Source organism: Schistocerca gregaria, chromosome 9 (genome assembly GCF_023897955.1).
Source record: "Schistocerca gregaria isolate iqSchGreg1 chromosome 9, iqSchGreg1.2, whole genome shotgun sequence".
In the NCBI taxonomy this organism is placed as follows: Eukaryota; Metazoa; Arthropoda; class Insecta; order Orthoptera; family Acrididae; genus Schistocerca; species Schistocerca gregaria.
In genome coordinates, this window is record NC_064928.1 from 70996645 (window position 1) to 71009914 (window position 13270).

General features: G+C 43.8%; 1 protein-coding gene across 2 annotated transcripts in view; it reads left to right on the forward strand.

Annotated features, from left to right (window-relative positions):
* Positions 1–13270, forward strand: part of LOC126291422 (uncharacterized) — a 146501-nt gene that overhangs the window by 65119 nt on the left and 68112 nt on the right. The gene's annotated exons all lie outside the window — the stretch shown is intronic.

Genomic DNA, 13270 nt, shown 5'->3' on the forward strand with positions numbered 1-13270 from the left:
GAAGGCTTATGATACCGTTCCTCACATGCGACTATTGATCAAATTGCGAGCATATGGAGTATCGTCTCAGTTGTATGACTGCATTCGAGATTTCGTCTGAGAGAGGTCACAGTTGGTAGCGATAGACGGTAAATCATCGAGTAGAACAGAAGTGATATCTAGCGTTCCGAAAGGTAGTATCAAAGGTCCTCTGCTGTCCCTGATTTACATAAATGACCTAGGTGATAATCTGAGCAGCCCCCTTAGATTGTTTGCAGATGACGCTTTAATTTACCGTCTAGTAAAATCATCAGACGATCAATTCCAATTACAAAATGATTTAGAGAGAATTTCTGTATGGTGCGAAAAGTGGCAATTGGCACTAAACAAAGAGAAGTGCGAGGTCATCCACATGGGTACTAAAAGAAATCCGATAAATTTAGGGTATACGATAAATCGCACAAATGTAAGGACTGTCAATTCGACTAAATACCTAGGAATTACAATTACTAGCAACTTCAGTTGGAAAGACCACATAGATAATATTGTAGGGAAGGCGAAACAAAGACTGCGCTTTGTTGGCAGAACACTTACGAGATGCTGGCCAGTGTGGCCGAGCGGTTCTAGGCGCTCAGTTCGGAACCGCGCGACTGCTACGGTCGCAGGTTATAATCCTGCCTCGGGCATGGATGTGTGTGGGTTAGTTAGGTTTAAGTCGTTCTAAGTTCTAGGGGTCTGATGACCACAGATGTTAAGTCCCATAGTGCTCAGAGCCATTTGAACCATTTGAACTTACGAGATGCGACAAACCCATTAAAGAGACAGCCTACATTACACTTGTCCTTCCTCTGCTGGTATATTGCTGCGCGGTATGGGATTGACGGAGGACATCGAAAAAGTGCAAAGAAGGGCAGCTCGTTTCGTGTTATCGCGCAATAGGGGTGAGAGTGTCATTGATATGATACGCGGGTTGGGGTGGCAGTCACTCAAACAAAGGCGGTTTTCTTCGCGGCGAGATCTATTTACGAAATTTCAAGCACCAACTTTCTCTTCTGAATGCGAAAATATTTTGTTGTCACCCACCTACGTAGGGAGAAATGATCATCATAATAAAATAAGAGAAATCAGAGCTCGAACGGAAAAGTTTAGGTGTTCGTTTTTACAACGCGCCATTCGACAGTGGAATGATGGAGAAGTACTAATAAATGGTTCGATGAATCCTTAGCCAGGCACATAAGTGTGTAAGCAGAGATGTAGATGTAGATGAACCGAAACATTATGAAGGCTAGAAGAGAGCGTGTAGGTCGAAGGCTGACCCCTCTGTAAAGCAGGATAGGTGGCGATTTGTGGTAGATCTGACGACACAGCGCAGTTGTGGCCCGGGCACGTGTTTTGCAGGACACTGTCTAGCGCACGTTCTTGAAGAAGGGACCTTTTAACAGACGGCCCCATCGTTTTCCAATGACTATCCAATGACATCGTCAGTTACATCTACATCTCCATCTACAGCTACATCTACACTCCTCAAGCTAACGTTAGGAGGGTACCAAGTGATATGCTTTCCTGTTCCACTCGCAAGCAGAACGAGGGAAAATAAATTATCTAAAACCCTTCGTACAAGTCCTAATTTCTCGCGTCTTACCTACGTTGTCCTTACGCGAAACGTATGTTGGCTGCAGTGGAATCGTTCAGCAGCCAGCCTCAAATACCAATTCTCCAAATTTTGTTAATAGTGTCTTGCGAACGTAGTCTTTCCTCCAAGGATTCACATTTAAGTTCATGAAGAATTTCCGTAATACTTGCGTGGTGACAGAATTTACGGCTAACAAGTCTAGCAACGAATTTCAAGCAAAAAATGGTTCAGATGGCTCTAAGCACTATGGGACGTAACGTATGAGGTCATCAGTCGCTTAGATTTAAAACTACGTAAACCGAACTAACCTGAGGACATCACACACATATATTCCCGAGGCAGGATTCGAACCTGCGACCGTAGCAGGAGCGCGGTTCCACACGGAAGCTCCTAGAACCGCTGGGCCACAGCGGCTGGCGAACTTCCAGCATTCTGGAATAATTGCAGGTCAGCAAATTCTGTTAATCAGTACAACTACAAATTAGCCAAAGTCGGAATTTCGCTTTTTTTTATTTATTCAATGAAAATAGCTCCTAGCCTGAAACTAATTATCGAGTAAATAACAAAAAGAAAATTTTGAACTTTGGCTTGTTTTGGGTTTTTATGAAACGTAGCATCTCCCCTCTGAATTTTTTCTAGCTTTCCACTAAACCGTCCTGGTAGCCGGCCCAAGTGGCCGAGCGTTTCTAGGCACTTCAGTCTGGAACCGCGCGACCGCTACGGTGGCAGGTTCGAATCCTGCCTCGGGCATGGTTGTGTGTGATGTCCTTACATTAGTTAGGTTTAAGTATTTCTAAGTTCTACGGGACTGATTACCTCAGATGTTAAGTCCCATAGTGCCCAGAGCCATTTTTTGAACCAACCTGGCACATATACGAAACCCTCTAAAAGAACACAAAAATGGGCCGGTCCAGCGTTTTATGCGTCGTCTCATTCGTGGATGAGCTACACTGTCCTGAAAGTCTCCCAATAGAACGAAGTCGAATATTCGCCTGACTTATTACCACTCTAAAGTGCCCATTCCATTTCATATCGCTTTGCCACGTTACGCCAAGAGACACTCCTGGAAATGGAAAAAAGAACACATTGACACCTGTGTCAGACCCACCATACTTGCTCCGGACACTGCGAGAGGGCTGTACAAGCAATGATCACACGCACGGCACAGCGGACACACCAGGAACCGCGGTGTTGGCCGTCGAATGGCGCTAGCTGCGCAGCATTTGTGCAACGCCGCCGTCAGTGTCAGCCAGTTTGCCATGGCATACGGAGCTCCATCGCAGTCTTTAACTCTGGTAGCATGCCGCGACAGCGTGGACGTGAACGTATGTGCAGCTGACGGACTTCGAGCGAGGGCGTATAGTGGGCATGCGGGAGGCCGGGTGGACGTACCGCCGAATTGCTCTACACGTGGGGCGTGAGGTCTCCACAGTACATCGATGTTGTCGCCAGTGGTCGGCGGAAGGTGCACGTGTCCGTCGACCTGGGACCGGACGGCAGCGACGCACGGATGCACGCCAAGACCGTAGGATCCTACGCAGTATCGTAGGGGACCGCACCGCCACTTCCCAGCAAATTAGGGACACTGTTGCTCCTGGGGTATCTGCGAGGACCATTCGCAACCGTCTCCATGAAGCTGGGCTACGGTTCCGCACACCGTTAGGCCGTCTTCCGCTCACGCCCCAACATCTTGCAGCCCGCCTCCAGTGGTGTCGCGACAGGCGTGAATGGAGGGACGAATGGAGACGTGTCGTCTTCAGCGATGAGAGTCGCTTCTGCCTTGGTGCCAATGATGGTCGCATGCGTGTTTGGCGCCGTGAAGGTGAGCGCCACAATCAGGACTGCATACGACCGAGGCACACAGGGCCAACACCCGGCATCATGGTGTGGGGAGCGATCTCCTACACTGGCCGTACACCTCTGGTGATCGTCGAGGGGACACTGAAGAGTGCACGGTACATCCAAACCGTCATCGAACCCATCGTTGTACTTCCTAGACCGGCAAGGGAACTTGCTGTTCCAACAGGACAATGCACGTCCGCATGTATCCCGTGCCACCCAACGTGCTCTAGAAGGTGTAACTCAATTACCCTGGCCAGCGAGATCTCCGGATCTGTCCCCCATTGAGCACGTTTGGGACTGAATGAAGCGTCGTCTCACGCGGTCTGCACGTCCAGTACGAACGCTGGTCCAACTGAGGCGCCAGGTGGAAATGGCATGGCAAGCCGTTCCACAGGACTACATCCAGCATCTCTACGATCGTCTCCATGGGAGAATAGCAGCCTGCATTGCTGCGAAAGGATGATATACACTGTACTAGTGCCGACATTGTGCATGCTCTATTGCCTGTGTCTATGTGCCTGTGGTTCTGTCAGTGTGATCATGTGATGTATCTGACCCCAGGAATGTGTCAATAAAGTTTCCCCTTCCTGGGACAATGAATTCACGGTGTTCTTATTTCAATTTCCAGGAGTGTATTTAATCGATGTAGCTTTCTACATGTAGAGCCTACCAGCTACAAATTCTGTCTAAGTCATCCTTCATATTCCTATAGTCACTGAAGTATGTCATTTCACATACACCACAGCGTCATCGGCAGACAGCCGCAAACTGCTGCTTCCCCTGCCCGGCAGATCATTTATGTATAGACAGCGTAAGATCGGTCCTACCACAGTTCCCTGGGGTACTCCTGACGAGACCGTGGTCTCTGGTGAACACTCACAGTCGAAGACAGCGTACTGAGTTCTGTTACTTAGGAAGTCTTCGAGCCACTCACATAGCTGGGAAACTAATCCGTATGCTCAGACTTCCGTCAACAATCTGCAGTGGCGCCCTATCAAACGCTTTCCGGAAATCTGTGAAGATGAAATTTGCCTGTTGCCCTCGATACTCGCTTTGTAGGATATGTGGGCAAAGAGGACGCTGACTATCGCATGAATGATGGATTTGTGGACTAAAGGTTTTCTGTTTCAAGACAATTTATTGTATTCGAACTTACGATATGTTCAGACATTCTGCAGCCAACCGACTTTAAGGATAGTGGTCTGTAGCTATGTGGGTCCGTTATCTTAGCTTTCTTTTATACAGGAATGACATGCGCTTTTTCCCAGTGGCCTGGGACTTTGTCCTGGGCGACAGATTCGCGATAAATGCAAGCTAGGTAAGGGGCCAATGCCGCAGAATGCTCTCTGTGAAACTTAAGGGGGGTAGGACGTCAAACGGTCCGAATTGGAGCAGGAGAGGCATCACAGGACATTTTAATTTCCAGTGTCTATACTTTTACAAATAAATTCATAAAACTTTGGCAGCAACACCAGGAAAGATTCAGGATTCTCACTCATTACAGTGGAAGTTCAAAAACAGAACAAAATAAATTTTTTTACGTGCGAAATTTCATCATTTTTTCACTCACTAAAGGCTGCATTTGTTGCTATAGGTACACTTTTCTTCATAAGTTAGAGAGATTCTTTGATGAATTTTGCACAGCATGCATACCATACTCACAGCTGTATGAAACTCTAGAATTTATTTAATTTATGAAAAAACAAATGAACTGTTATATTTTAAACTTCATGTTTAGAAAAAACACAAATTGTATAGTTAATTACCTCAATTTTTACCACTGTTTTTAATAGATTTGGAAAAATAGAGTTTCATGCAGCTTTAAGTATGGTTTATATGCTGTGCAAAATTCATCGAAGAATCTCTCTTACTTATGAAGAAAAGTGTTCCTATAGCAAAAAATGCTGCCATTATTAAGTGAAAAAAAGATGAAATTTCACATGTAAAAAAATCATTTCGTTTTGTTTTCGAGCTTCCACTCCTATGGTGTGAGTTCTGAATCCTTCCTGGTCACACTGGCAAAGTTTTATGAATTTATTTGTAAACGTATAGACAGTGGAAATTAAAATGTCCTGCGGTGCCTCTCCTGCTCCAAGTCGGCTCGTTTGACGTCCTACCACCCTTAAATTGTATTCCATCTGCATCTTAAGATAGCAGTGGGCACGGAATCAATGGAAAAATGTCACCTGTTGGGGTAAACCACGTTTCTTGTAACGCCAGATGGATGGTTATGCCAGGCGAACGGCTTCTGGAGACTTGGACGTCTCCGCGGTCACGAGCCGGTGGTGGAAGTATTATGCTACGGGGGCACTCACCTGGTCCTCCATGGGGCCTGTGTTAATAGTAAAAGGCACCAGGGTAGCTGTGGAATATCTCAACGTTATTGTGGGCCACCTGCCTCCCTTTACGTTCATGTCTTTCCCGAAGCCAGTGGCCTCTTCCGTCAATAAACCTTTTCGTACCGTGAGGGCAGTGGTTCGAGGAGCAGGGCAGTGAACTCACGTTGGCCACCAAATTCACCTGATATAAACCCGATGAAAAACATCACTGTCGCCCACCGGCTCCACATCCACAAATCACTGGCCCGTAATTTATTGGAAGTGCGTGAACCATGCTTAGACGTGTCGTGCCAAGGCTGGTGAGGTGCTCGTTCGTGAGGAGGGTAGTGTGGCTCATTGTGCTGTGATACGGAGTTAATTTGTTTATGACCGTACATATCGAAGTAGACGACAGAGGGATAGAGAAACAATTAAAATCGCTCGAAAGGGGAAAGGCCGCTGGACCTGATGGGATACCAGTTCGATTTTACACAGAGTACGCGAAGGAGCTTGCCCCCCTTCTTGCAGCGGTGTGCCGTAGGTCTCTAGAAGAGCGTAGCGTTCCAAAGGATTGGAAAAGGGCACAGGTCATCCCCGTTTCCAAGAAGGGACGTCGAACAGATGTGCAGAACTATAGACATATATCTCTAACGTCGATCGGTTGTAGAATTTTGGAACACGTATTATGTTCGAGTATAATGGCTTTTCTGGAGACTAGAAATCTACTCTGTAGGAATCAGCATGGGTTTCGAACAAGACGGCCGTGTGAAACCCAGCTCGCGCTATTTGTCCACGAGACTCAGAGGGCCATATACACGGGTTTACAGGTAGATGCCGTGTTTCTTGACTTCCGCAAGGCGTTCGATACAGTCGTTTAATGAACAAAGTAAGAGCATATGGACTATCAGACCAATTGTGTGACTGGATTGAAGAGTTCCTAGATAACAGAACGCAGCATGTTATTCTCAATGGAGAGAAGTCTTCCGAAGTAAGAGTGATTTCAGGTGTGCCGCAGGGGAGTGTCATAGGACCGTTGCTATTCACAATATACATAAATGACCTTGTGGATGACATCGTAAGTTCACTGAGGCTTTTTGTAGATGATGCTGTGGTGTATCGAGAGGTTGTAACAATGGAAAATTGTACTGAAATGCAGGAGGATCTGCAGCAAATTGACGCATGGTGCAGGGAATGGCAATTGAATCTTGATGTTAGCTACATAGCTACTAAATAGCAGGTCAGCAACTGGAATCAGTTAATTCCATAAATTATCTGGGAGTACGCAGTAGGAGTGACTTAAAATGGAATGATCATATAAAGTCGATCGTCGGTAAAGCAGATGCCAGACTAAGATTTATTAGAAGAATCCTAAGGAAATGCAATCCGAAAACAAAGGAAGTAGGTTACAGTACGCTTGTTCGCCCACTGGTTGAATACTGCTCAGCTGTGTGGGATCCGTACCAGATAGGGTTGATAGAAGAGATAGAGAAGATCAAACGGAGAGCAGCGCGCTTCGTTACAGGATCATTTAGTAATCGCGAAAGCGTTACGGAGATGATAGATAAACTCCAGTGGAAGACTCTGCAGGAGAGACGCTCAGTAGCTCGGTACGGACTTTTGTTAAAGTTTCGAGAACATACCTTCACCGAAGAGTCAAGCAGTATATTGCTCCCTCCTACCTATATCTCGCGAGGAGACCATGAGGATAAAATCAGAGAGATTAGAGCCCACACAGAAGCATACCGACAATTCTTCTTTCCACGAACAATACGAGACTGACTGGAATAGAAGGGAGAACCGATAGAGGTACTCAAGGTACCCTCCGCCACACACCGTCAGGTGGCTTGCGGAGTATGGATGTAGATGTAGATGTAGGATCTCGGGAAACCTATCAAGAACTTATGTAACCCATGCCATGCAGAATCGCTGCTGCATTGTGTTCCAAAAAATGGACGAAAGTTGGTAGAAGTCAGTTCAAAAATATGTTCAAATATGTGGGAAATCTTATGGGACTTAACTGCTAAGGTCACCAATCCCTAAGCTTACAAACTACTTAACCTAAATTATGCTAAGGAAAAACACACGCACACACACCCACGCCCGAGGGAGGACTCGAACCTCCGCCGGGACCAGCCGCACAGTCCATGACTGCAGTGCCTAAGACCGCTCGGCTAATCCCGCGCGGCGGTAGAAGTCAGTCATAATGTTCTGGCGCATGAGTACAAACGGTGACGGCCGAAACACTGTGATTTTATAAGAATTCGGCGGGGTTTTCCCGGCTTTAGTGTGCAAATTTTTAATAATCATTTCACATGGACAAGCACATGTATTTAATTTTTGGTCCAACCCACATGGTGTAACATTCTATATATTTAAAATGTTTGGCGTACTCCAAAACTTTATTATTCAACACATATTTTTATCTTACTGGTTGATGGCCTGGAATGCCATGACTATCGTTTTATCTACAGACATTTTAGGTTGTATTCTGATGTTACCTGCTACAACTTGTAGACGCTCATCTGAAAGTCATCTTCATCATGCGGTATCAGTGACAGGTCATTTGCATATAGGACTGTATCGAATATGGAGTGACGATCTAAAAGTTCTCCTATCCTACTCAGTATTTTTCGTTTACTGTTCGCTTAATCTATGCATACAGTGTGCCTGGGAATATGGTTTATATTCTGAAATATGTGAAGAAAAATCTTTAGAAGCAGAAAACTCTAGTCAACATGGAATCTAAAATACAGACTGCTACCTTAAGACCTATGAACGCTTTTACGCCTTCGCTACAGCGAAGCAGATCTCTTCTACTTAAGAAGTTCACCTAGTGGTTGAAGTATGCATGTTGGAGCTCAGGATTATTAGACCTTTTTGTTTAGAATGATCGTTTCTATGGTATCCCTCATGAGTGAACATTGCTCCTGCAACACTCTGTATATTGAAAATTCTCAGGAAAATGCAGCATCCGTTACTTTTTTATCTGTGTTCATTGGCTTTGTGATTATGCCCCCTATATCTATAACGATGTTGGCGTCCATGTAGACTCTTAATAGCATTTATGTATAAAGATGGGACTGAAGCTACAGCCAACCAATTTGTAATGTCATATCTAACCAAAAGAATGCAGATAGTTGTATTTAGTAATTCAATCAATGTAGTGTGAAGACATTACTTTGGTTGGAGAGGAATCACATATAGCACTCCCCAAGGCTCAATCTTAGGTCTGCCGTTGTTCCTCATATGTGTAAACAACCTTCTGTCTAATGTAAAACAATCAGAATTAGTTCTTTCGGATGACATAATTTTGTAATTCATTCCAAGAAGTAATGGGAAAAGTATCATTGACATGTTTCCTGCAAATGGTCTCATCTTCAGGTTTAAGAAGACAACATATTCAATTATGTATATAAGTGTAACACATAATGAGGAAATAATAAGTAGGTGGAACACATAATGAGGAAATAATAAGTAGGTGGAACTTCGAAACTACTAGGTGTCCATTTTGGCGAGACGTGAACCATGGAAAGTATATTTTGGAACAACTTATCTCAGCCACATTTGCACTTAGGATCATTGAAAACTTGGGGTGGGACAAATAAGTAAGTTGACATATTTTGCATATTTTAACTCAGTAATGTCATATGGAATGTTTTGGGGTAATTCATATTTAAGAAGGAAAGTCTTCATTGGTCAAAACTGTGATGTAATCATAATATGTGGTGCTCACCCACAATCATCTTGAAGACATTTGTTTAAGCAATTGGGCATTTTGACTAGTACTTCACGGTACTTTCATTCCCTCATGGAGATTGTTGTAAATAATTCACTGCAGTCCAAACAGGACAATGATGTACATAATTACAATACCAGAAACAAAAATGACATTCATTTCTCCACATTAATATTGTCTTTGACACAAAAAGGTGTGCATAAACCCACAACTAAAACTTTTAACAACTTATCCACAGACATACAATGTCCCACAGACAGGAAAGCAAAATTTGGAAACGGCTGAAGAATTTGTTTCATGACAACACATTTTATTCTGTAAAAGACTTTCTATTACTGTAAAGTGTAAAAGGTGATGGGTAGGAATTACTACCATATATCCATATATTTAACAATAAGAATTAGAGAAAAACCGAAAATATAATAAGCGTATTTACATATTAATTTGAAATGTGAATGTAAAATGATTCGTGTCACATTATTACAATTTATCATGCGTATGATACATATGACATGGAACTAACTAAGTAGAGGGTGGCACAAAGTAAATGTTAGAAAGTTTTTGTCTGCTACAGAATTACGTAGGGTGATAGGTTCTTGTTAAGATATTTATGCTGTAACAGATAATCTGAATTTTAATACAGAAGTTTGCAAAGTGCTTTCCTTCTGCAGCAATGAGTGCGTATAGCCTTCATGTGAATTCGCTGATAAGGTTCTGAAGATCACTATTTTAGACTGCACGAATCTCTATGGAAATTAAAGTACCAGCATCCTGGCGGGTTGCAGAGGCATCTTTGAAGACTCTGTCCTTCAAATAACCCCTTTAGAAGTGATAAAATTGGTTGAGATCAAGGCTACAAGGGGGCCATTCGACACGATGTGCAGTGAATGCTAAGGTGACCAACGGAACGATTTGATCTCTGGATGTCTCCTGAAAGAAATCGAAGACGTCTGCAGTGTGGTGTCAATAAACTCGACCCTGCATGGACCAGTACTTTTCGAACATTGCGTCAGACCCAAATTCTCAACTTATCCACAGGCTACTAATGTAGTACCCCTTGCCCTGGTGCTTCTTAGTGAGGCTATTTAGACAACGAGTTTCATTAATGTCATCTTAAGGCGCCTATGCATTCCATGTACAGACAATCAGATACATCTATACTTGCATAACTAGAGACATCAGTATCTAGGTTCCGTTAATTCGTTCTTCCAAAATATGCAAAATATTTATTATTACATTTTACGCAAATTCTGAACGTATCGTTGTGGTGAGACATGTCTTCAACAGCGTAATAATCCAGTTGAAAGACAAGAGCCCTACATGATTCCAGAAAGGGCCAGTCAGGACGAGCAGTCTCAGTTATAGCCCTAGAGGATGCAGAATGAGGGCTAGCGTTATCCAGTAATGAAAAACGAATTCACGGAATCTTGATACTGATGGCTCCAGTTACGCAAGTATCGATGTATATGGTTGTCTATGCGTGAAGTGCAGAGTGTCCTGAAGATGGCATTAATGAGATGCAGAAACTGGTTGTATAAGTAAAATAACTTCTCAAAACATACGACTGTTGGGGATTTTCATTGATTGACCGGCCGCTGTTCCGTATCCGCAAGGCATTGTCATACTCCTGTTGAGGGTTAGCTGCTGTCTCAGTTGGATGTGGGTGGCACGTTCAATAGGGAAACCCATCTTTGTATTATAGATTTTGAAAACGCATTTGATAATCAAAGAAATTCCCAGGAACAGAGTTGCTCAACATGGTTGGTTAATTCACCTGCATCTATGTCATTACTATGTTATCTACAGTAAAGTGCCCTGCATAGTGTTCAGTGAACCACCTTAAAGCTCTCTGCCTACCGTTCCACTCTCGAACGGCGAGCGAGAAAAACGAGCACTTAAATTCTTCTGTGTGAGCCCTGACTTCTCTTATTTTATCGTGATGATCATTTCTCCCTATGTAGGTGGGTGCCATCAGAATGTTTTCGCAATCGGAGGAGAAAATTTCATGAGAAGATCCCGTCGCAACGAAAAACGCCTTTGTTTTAATGATTGTCACTCCAATTCACATATCATGTCTGTGGCACTGTCTCCCCAATTCGCGATAATACAAAACGAGCTGCCCTTCTCAGCACTTTTCCGATGTGATCGGTCAGTCCCACCTGATGCGGGTCCCACACCGCACAGCAGTACTGCACAATAGGGCGGACAAGCGTGGTGTAAGCAGTCTCTTTGGTAGACCTCTTGCACCTTGAAAGTGTTCTGCCAATTAATCGCAGTCTTTTGTTTGTTGTACCTTCTGCATTATCTATGTGATCGTTCCAATTTAGGGTATTTGTAATTGTAATTTCTAAGTATTTAGTTGAATTTACAGCCTTCAGATTTGTGTGACTTATCGCGTAATCGAAATTTAGTACTCATGTGAATAACTTCACACTTTTCTTCACGCAGGGTCAATTGCCACTTTTCGCACCATACAGATATCTTATCTAGATCATTTTGCAATTCGTTTTGGTCATCTGATGACTTTACAAGAAGGTAAATGACAGCATCATCTGCAATCTAAGACGGCTACTGAGATCTTCTCCTATGTCGTTAATATAGATCAGGAACAACAGAAGGCCTATAACACTTCCTTGGGGAACGCCGGATATTACTTCCGTTTTACTCATTGACTTTCCGTCTATTACTACCAACTGTGACCTGTCTGACAGGAAATTTAGATACAGGGTGGTGCAAAATAGGTGTTAGAAAGTATTTGTTTACTGTGGCTTCACTGTATTCTGTAAATGATTCTTCTTCTGATGTTCGTGCATTGTAGCTCTGAAAATTTTACAGATCATTCAGTTTCACTTCACGTTTCAAAATGAAAGCACAGCACTGACCCACGTTTGTTGATCGTAAAGACATTTTGCGCAAATTCTCTACGTACAGTTGCGGTGAGAGTATCTTCAACACTGCAATGAGCCAGTGAGAAGACTAGAGTCCTACGAGATTCCAGAAAGGGCCAGTCAGGACGAACAGCCTCAGCTGTAGCCCTGGATGAGGTGGGACGAGTACGAACCTCATTCAGATACATCTACATACATCTACATCTACATCTATACTCCGCAAGCCACCCAACGGTGTGTGGCGGAGGGCACTTTACGTGCCACTGTCATTACCTCTCTTTTCTGTTCCAGTCGCGTATGGTTCGCGGGAAGAACGACTGTATGAAAGCCTCCGTGCGCGCTCGAATCTCTCTAATTTTACATTCGTGATCTCCTCGTGTTGATTCCTACAGAGTAGATTCTGGGTTTCCTAAAACGACATGATACTCGAGCAAAAAACATGTTCTAAAATTCTACAACAGATCGACGTCAGAGATATAGGTCTATAGTTTTGCGCATCTGCTCGACGACCCTTCCTGAAGACTGGGACTACCTGTCCTCCTTTCCAATCATTTGGGACCTTCCGTTCCTCTAGAGACTTGCGGTCTCTCCAGATAGGAGTCCACATGTCAACAAGCATCAATTCAGGACGTCATGACATTCTTGATAATGAAAGAGAAAATTAACTTTTTTTCTCTGAAAATGGGACAGTGACCACCGTGCGAGGACAGATCAGTGAAGCGGCGATATTCTTTTGGAAATGAGATCCTGAGGCCTTTGAAAGTGCAACAGTAGATACAGATATGATCTGGTCTAGTGAAGAGGCACACTTACACCTCCATGTGTACGGTCAACAAATAGAACTGGTGTACCGGTGATGAAAAATTCAGTATAA